Below are 8,549 nucleotides of genomic sequence, written 5' to 3' on the forward strand. Positions count from 1 at the left end.
GCTGCGTCGCCCTCGCGCTGCGTCGCCCTCGCGCTGCGTCGCCCTCGCGCTGCGTCGCCCTCGCGCTGCGTCGCCCTCGCGCTGCTCACTTCATTGTATTTGTAAGTAGCAGTTGAAAGCCTACTTCAGATTACTCCCTACATGTTTTGATGATCTTTTTCCGTACTTCAACTGAGAGTTATCTTTTCTTTCAACCACCTTTTGCTTGCTTTCTAAATTAACTTTCCCGCCTATATGTTCTTTAGTCGTGTAGCTTAAAAATTAAGGTGATTAAGTTAATCTCATGAGTAGTACAATTTTTTTGTAATATTTTCATCTTTTGCTTTTTCAATATTGTGTTCAATATTTAGTTTAACTTTGTTACTGCATAAGTACTTGCCATCTGACCCAGCCCTTTTCATCATATATTTTTGTGTAGAACTCTTCTTTCCGGGCATACACTTTACTGAAAGGCTATCGTATTTGCTGCTGATACAGAATAATGTTACCAAAAGCTTTTGCCTATCTGTTATGGTTGTTTTTAACATGATCACTTTAAATATATCATTTCTGGTAATATTGCCTGCAGACTGTGCGAAAAAATTTGACTATGGACCATAACAAATTATGGCTAACATTGAGAATAATGAAAATCCCGGACAGTTACTGTGCTTGTGTATATCTATCTATACAGAGACCAAGGAGCTGTTATGCAAACGAATCAGTTTTGCACTTTCCCATAACACATCAGCTGTGTGAACAGTTATTTGCTACATTGTTTAAAATCAAGAAAAGTGTGTATCAGGATTATATCCTTTCTCCATATTATATATTCAATCTGCATACTGAGCAGATCATTCAAGAAGCTGGAATGTCTGGAGAAGAATGTGGCATCAGAATTGGAGGAAGACTCATCAATAGCCTGTGCTATACATTTAACAACATTGCTTGCAGATAGTGAAGATGACATAAAACACTTACTGAAGAAGATCAAAAGCTACAGCCTTCCATATGGATTACATCTCAACCTCCAGAAAACAAAAGCTACTGGACTAACAGGCAACATCACGATAGATGGAGAAATGAAGAAGTTGTTGAGGATTTCATTTCACTTGGATCCAAAATCTGTACCCACAGTAAGAGCAATAAAGAAATCAAACCATGTGAGTTTAAACCTCTTTAAAATACTAAAGAGCAAAGATGTCAGTTTAGAGTCTAAGGTGCACTTGATTAAAATCATTATGTTTTCACTTGTTTCCTATGCATCTGAAAGTTGGACAGTGAATGAGGAAGACCAAAGAAAAATCTATGCCTTTGAATTATGTTATTGGAGAAAAGTACTGAATATTCCACAGATTTCCAAAAGAACAGACAAGTATGATGGAGGAAGTACAACCAGGGTGCTCTTTAGAGGCCAGGAGAGTGAAACTTCACCCCAGATACTTCGGGCTCATTGTCCAGAAGAGCCAGTCTTTGGAAAAGGACATTAAAATGTAGAGAGTCAGGGAAAGAGAGGAAGACCCGCAGCCAGATGGATTGACATCGTGACTACAGTCAGCTCGAGCATGGCGCAGATAGTGAGGATGGAACAGAATAGGGCAAGGGTTTGGTATGTTTTTGACAGGGTTGCTATGAATTGTCATAAACTCCACAGCACCTAATAACAGCAGTCTTTAGGAGGGCTTGCTGCTAACCCAAAGGTTGAGTGTACCCCCTACAGATTTCATTCACCAACCAGTCCTTCAGAGAAAGATGAGCAGTCTTCTCCCATTGTGACTTTTACAGTTTTGAAAAGCTGATGTAGAGTTGCTTAGTGCAAACTGAATTGAAGGTAGTAAGAAGTTTGCGGTTTGGTTTTGGGGTGCTTTGTTTTTGTTTTTGTTAAATGAAAAGTGACTGCATGCTGTCTTTGAGAATTTTAGTGGAAAATATACTGGGCTGAGCCTGGCCTGAAGTGACTCATGTTGAGAACTTGCCAACTGTGAGACATCTGTTGCTTCAGCAATAGGAGAGGGAATAGCAGTTTGAGGGGCCCTGAATATGCTGAGGTTGCCCAACTGAGTAACAAATGCTCATCACAACCACACTGAAGATTCTACAATTATTTCACAGCTTCAGTTATTGCCTTACTTCATAGATTATCATCTTTACTAAATAGTATATGATCATTGAGGTTCATTGAGAATTCACGTAAAACACCCCTCTTCATATGATACCTGCTCTTTGTATAAGATGTGAAAACTTGTAATAGAGGGACACTTCTTCTTACCTTACAGAGTTGGAAGTGTCTGTCTGTCTTTAAACTGTGGGAAAAAATTATTGAAATATTTGGGAGTTAATAAAGCTCCTAGGGAATTGGTCCTTAGTTAGCACTTGAGATCCTAAATTGAAAGATTGTATCATTTAAAAGAGTCATGTTTGCTTTGAATATAGAAACTTTGGTTCTCTGTTAAGAAGCATATGGTTACAAAAGTACATTTTTATCTCACTTGCAAATTTGAAGTTAAAAAGGAAGTAAGCAGATGTGATAATTTATTAAATAATAAGATAATTTCATTTTGAGCAACATGTTTCATGGCCTTTAAAACAATTCTTGAATCTGGTTTTTCACTTTAAGATCTACTCAGTGAAACAAATTTAAGCGTTATTTTACACTGGAATTCTGTACCAAATTATTAACAAAACTATGGACTATTTTATTTGTGGTTTTCATTTTCTGTTGGGAGTTGTTAAAATTTGCAAATGAATGATGCTTTCTAAGAGTTTTCACATTAAAATTTGTTAGTAATCAGTTTGTTAAAGGCTGATGCTTGAGATGAAAAAAAAAAAAAAGGCAAAACAAACCACCAACCAAATCCAAAATTTAATTTACATTAAATATATTAAAGCAGAGTAAATTCTCATCTTCAAGGCAGGTTGCACAGCAGCCTTTTATAATATGCTTGATTCCATTTCACTTCAGTAGATTCTTTAACAACCGTGTATTTTCATTACAAACATAGCATAACATTCATTCCATTTAAAAGACATTTTCCTTTTTATTAAAGAAGTTATTAAAATGTATAATACTCGAATTTTACCTTTAATACAACTTCATTTTAATAAATTGAGTATACATAAAAATTCTAAAACTGGGTGATTTTCCTTGCTTAGAAAGTACTCCTGTGAAAATACCTATTCTTGTTGGTCTTAAAAAAAGTAAGGTCCTCAGGTAAATGCAACTTTGTTTTGCTAAAAAAAAATGCTGTGATTTTATTTGTAATACTTTACTCTCTTGTTTTCTCTATGAGATACCTACTTTTAAAAAGAAGCATCTTTTTCCAATAAGAATGAAGAAGACTCGCAGAGAGAACTGTAGAACAAACCTCATATTATACAAGAAGTAAAAAATTTTATAAGACAAGGGTTAAAGGGTTAATAAGGTGAAAGGATCCCTGGAGAATTAGTTCCCTGGGGTAACCTTTAAGCTTGGGGCTGAGGCTACTCTAAGGGATCAGCTTTTAGTCAACTAATAGGTTGACATAGCAAATAAACAATAATATCCATGAGCACTCTGTTCCTTAACATAATCATATATCGGAGACCAAACAGCCAAAATTTACTAAAAAACAAAGATAAAAAAATAAGGGGGTGGGGATTCAGGGAAGCTGGATTAATGCAACTGGAATAACCAGAATGGAAATAATAAGAACAGTGACACATTGTAAAAAATGTAACCAATGTCACGGAACATACGTATAGAAATTATTAAATGAGAAGCTAAATTGCTTTGTAAACTTGCCTCCAAAATATAATAATAATTAAAAAAATAAGCACATTGCCTATCAACAAATGAAAGGGTAGAAAAACTATGGTATATTCACACAATGGAAAATTATACAGCACTGAAAATCAGTGAACTCATAAAACATTACACAGCATGGGGGAGCCTAGAGGACAGTATGTTGTTGTTGTTGTTATGTGCCATCGAGTCGTTTGCGACTCATAGCGAACTCATAAACACCGTTCTATCCTGTGCCAGTATACTGAGTGAAATTTCTCAGTCACAACAGGACAAATACTACACAGCAGCACTGTTATACAATAGGACAGACCAAGGGGAAGGGTTTTGAAGAGAGAATGAGAAGAGTGGATAGATAATTACCACAGCCATAGAACAGATAAAGGGAGTAGTCTGGAACAAGAGAAGCATTCATTGTAGGGTGGTCTGGGGAGGGTAGAAGGGTGGGGGTAAGAAAATGTGCAACAATGATTTTAAAAAAAGGCACAATAAAATCTTAAAGTAAAGGCATAAATGGATAGTAGTACCAAACAGTTGTACATGAATTCTAGTCTGCCAGTTTTCCCTGGTAAGTGTTTCACATCTGTACACCTTTAGCACATGTTTAATAATCTATGGTCTTCCTGTCTTCCTGCTGGTTTTTTATTAAGAATCCTGTTATAAACTTTCCTAACTAGTGCAAATTACAAAACTAAATTTTTAACCGTTATGCCAGCATATCCTTCTGCTTCTGTGTCGTAGTTTATAATAGCTCTATTGAAACCTGCCCACCATGGCTGATGCATCATGACAGAGACACACAAGCCACCAAAATACAAAATACAGACAGACACGTTGTAGCCAGATTTAAATGGGCTTCTAGGCGAGCTCTGGTGGCCTAGTGGCAAGAAGTTTCACTGTAATCCCAGAGGTATATGGTTCGAATCCACCAGATGCTCTGCTGAAGAAGGAGGGACAGTCTCTTCCTGTACCAGTCAGATCCGATTTGACGGTACACACACAAAAATAATAATAAACTAAAAATTAATAAATAAATAAATGGGCTTCTAAACTAAGACAGGTTAAGGAAGAGATCATGGTGATCTACTTCTGCAAAAAACTTGTGAAGAAAACTTTTATTTACACTAGAACATTGTTTAGAGCTAGAATGCTGGGAGATGAACTCCATAGGTTGGAAGGCATTTCAGATATGACTGGGAAGGAGGTACTTCCTCAAAGTAGAGTTGGCCTTAGTGATGTGGTAGAGTAAAGCTTCCAGAACTTTCTTTGCAGTTGTGGCTCATCTTTAAGTAGAAAGAAACAGATACACGTCTATTAATAGTCAAATTAATACTCAGCCAATATGGAAGACAACTGCCTGACCAGCTGACTTAGAAGATATCTGTATTTGTTCCCATTCTCAAAAAAAAGATGACCCAACAAACTGTGAACATTATCAAACATTATCATTAATATCACATGCTAATAAAATCTTACTGAAGATTATTAAGAAACAGCTGGAATAAACAGGGAACAGCTAGAAATTCAGCTGGATTCAGAAGAGACCATGTCATGAGGGCTATCATTGCTGATGTCAGGTGAATCTTGACTGAAAGCAGAGAATAGCAGAAAGATATTCACTTGTGTTTTATTGATTATGGAAAGGCATTTGACTATATGGACCATAACACATTATAGAACACATTGAGAAGATTGGGATTACCAGAAGACAGTTAAAGTTAATTGTTCTCATGGGAAACCTATACATAAACCAAGAATCAATTGTCTGAAAAGAACAAAGGAAATATGTTTGGACTTTCTCAAGCTGAAAGGGAAGAACATGAGTTGGAATGTTAAGGATTCTAGGGGCAAAGGATTCTGTGGCCTCCTCTGTGGATTACACCGCAATGCAAAACAAAAATCCCCACAACAGGTCCACTAGGTTACATCATGATAAATGGAGAAAAGACTTACATTATCAATTATTTTATTTTGCTTGAATCTGCCATTAATGTCCATGGAAGCAGTATCCACTTTCTAAACAACATGCCTCCAGAAACTCTGAACTTTGATAAATGTCAACAGTTGTAGAGGGGCTTCAGGCCTTTTGTTCATAGGGTTTCTCTGAGTCATGCTCGACTCAAAGGTGAACAACAACAATAATAAATTGTACAGATGTGTTGTCAAGGACTTCTTTAAAATGCTAAAGAGTAAAGCTGTCATTTTGAGAACTAAGTTACACCTGATTCATATTATTTTATATGCTTCATATGCATATAAAAGTTGGATGAGGAATATTGAAGACCAAAGAAAACCTCTTGCCTTTGAATTATGGTGTTGACAAAGAATATTGAATATACTATGGACTGCCAAAAGAGCAAACAAATCTGATTTGGAAGTATAGCCAGAATGTTTTCTTGGAAGTGAGGTTGGTAAGACCTCATCTCACATAGTTTGGACATGCTGTGTCAATCCCTGTAGAAGGACATCAAGTTTGGTTAAGTATAGTGTTATTAAAAAGAGGGAACCCTTCAACAAGGTAAATTAACACAATGATCGCAGAGAAGTGACTGAGTGGATGGCACAGGAGTTGTTGTTTGTTTGGTTTTGGTATTATAGATAGGGTCACTGTTAGCTGGAACTGACTTGATAGCTCCTGACAACCACACAGGCAAAAAGTGAACAATGCAGGAAGCATTAAATGAAGATGGAAGGAATACAGTGACAGTATTAAAAATAATTGGTTGGCATTCAGCCCTTTCAGCATGTAGCATATACTCTAGAACTGCTAATATTAAATGAAGAAGCTCAAGCTGCATTGAAGACATTGTCATAAAACAAGGCTCCAGGAATTAGCAGAATAATAATTGAGATGGTTCAACAAATGGCTGTAACACTCATTTGTGCCAAAAAATTTGGAAGACAGGTGGTACCTGCCCAGCTGACTAGAAAAGATCTTTCTCTTGCTGAAGATAAAAAAACAAAAACAAAAAACCCAAACCAAAACTATTGCAGCAGTACATTGATAGGAGACTGTCAGAAATTCAAGCTGGATTTTAAAAAAGTTGTAAGAATTTATGTTATTGCTGATTTCAGAAGAAAACAGAGGACACTAGAAAGATGTTTATCTGTGTTTTATTTTACTCTGGATTATAACAAATTATAAAATGGCATAGTTGAAAAATGGTCATTTCAAAACACTGAGTTGTACTGATGCAGAACTTGTGCATAGACACAGTTGTTCAGACAGAACAAGGAAATCTGCATGATTTTTAAGTCCGGAAAGACACATATCTTTTTGCCATACACACTGAATCTGTATGCTGAGCAGATAATTTGAGAAACTGGGCTATATGAAGAACATGGCCTCAGGACTGAAGGAAGACTTAACAGCATGTGTGCTATGCAGGTGACTGTAACCTGCCTGCCACAGATTGAAAGTGAAGAGAACTCTGATTGGTTTATAGATGAACATCAAACACTATAGCCTTCAGATTAGATAACATGACAACATAAAATTCTTCACAGCCGGACCAATAAGCAGCAGCATAATGGTAAATGGAAAAAGATTAGAGTTGTCAAAGATTGCATTTAGTTAGGATCTGTAATTAACACCTCTGGAAGCAGCAGTAAAGAAATCAAAGAAGGTATTGCTTTGGAAGAATGTATTGAAAATCTCTTTAAGAGAGGTGGAAGCAACTCAAGTGCCCATCAGCAAACGAATGGATAGAAAAACTATGGTGTAGTCACACAGTGGAATGCTACACACACTAAAAAACAGTGAACTCATAAAACCTTATACAACCCACCACCTCTCCGTCAGTTTGTCGTACTGTGGTGGCTTGCGTGTTGCTATGATGCTGGAAGCTATGTCACCGGTATTTCAAATACCAGCAGGGTCACCCATGGTAGACAGGTTCCAGCGGAGCTTCCAGACTGACACAGACTGAAAAGAAAGACCTGGCAATCTACTTCTGAAAATGAGCCAATAAAAATATTATTGATCACAGGAGATTATTGTCTAATCTAGTGCTGCAAGATGAGCCACTTATATTTAAGGACACTGTGCAGTTGTCACAACAAAGGACTCAAACATGCCAACAACCGTGAACGTGGTATAGGATTGGCCACTGTTCTGTTGCACATGAGGTCTCTGTGAACTAGAGCTAATTCACTAGCTACTAAAAGTTTTCATGACCATGGGGTATAAGCCTTTTTATATTTTCTTATATTTCCTTTATCGGAATTTTACTATATTCCTTCTGTTGGTCTGGTGAATATTTTTCTATTCTTATATCCAAGTAGTTCTTCCTTTTTTGTGTGATAATATAAATAAGCAATACTGTATTTTTAAATTTAGATTCCAAAATTTATTTTGGTAATTTTTCTGGAGAAACATTCTAATCAGAAGGTAGAATTAGAATTATTAATGAAAATACTAAGATTTTTGAAACAATTTGGGGTTTCTAGTTAAAAAAATTCTTTGCATGATTTATTTTTACTGTTAGTACAGTTTGAAAACTCATTTTCTTCCCCATCTCTCCAAAGGGATAATGGGATTACTATGGGCATGACTTGAATGAAAACTCTGTGAAATGAAAAATAAATAAATTAAAATATTTAAAAAAAAACAAAACTCTGACATTAATTCAGGAAAACTGCCACTTAAACAAATTAAAAGTAGTGGTGGACAGTAAGGAAAAGAGTGATGACTTTTTTTTTAAATTTTATTTTATTATTTGTGTGTACCATCAAATGATATCTGACTGGTACAGGAGGAGATTGTCCCTCCTTCCCCAGCAGAGCATCT

At 36.2% G+C, this 8,549-nt stretch overlaps 1 protein-coding gene and 1 pseudogene across 1 annotated transcript in view; both read left to right on the plus strand.

The window, feature by feature from the left end:
* SORT1 (sortilin 1) overlaps positions 1-8,549 on the plus strand; it is a 132,742-nt gene that overhangs the window by 72,003 nt on the left and 52,190 nt on the right. The window lies entirely within an intron of this gene.
* LOC102863462 overlaps positions 1,545-8,549 on the plus strand; it is a 9,883-nt pseudogene continuing 2,878 nt past the window's right edge.

Source organism: Elephantulus edwardii, unplaced genomic scaffold (assembly GCF_000299155.1).
Source record: "Elephantulus edwardii isolate Elephantulus edwardi_28Jun2011 unplaced genomic scaffold, EleEdw1.0 scaffold00252, whole genome shotgun sequence".
NCBI classification, from domain to species: Eukaryota; Metazoa; Chordata; class Mammalia; order Macroscelidea; family Macroscelididae; genus Elephantulus; species Elephantulus edwardii.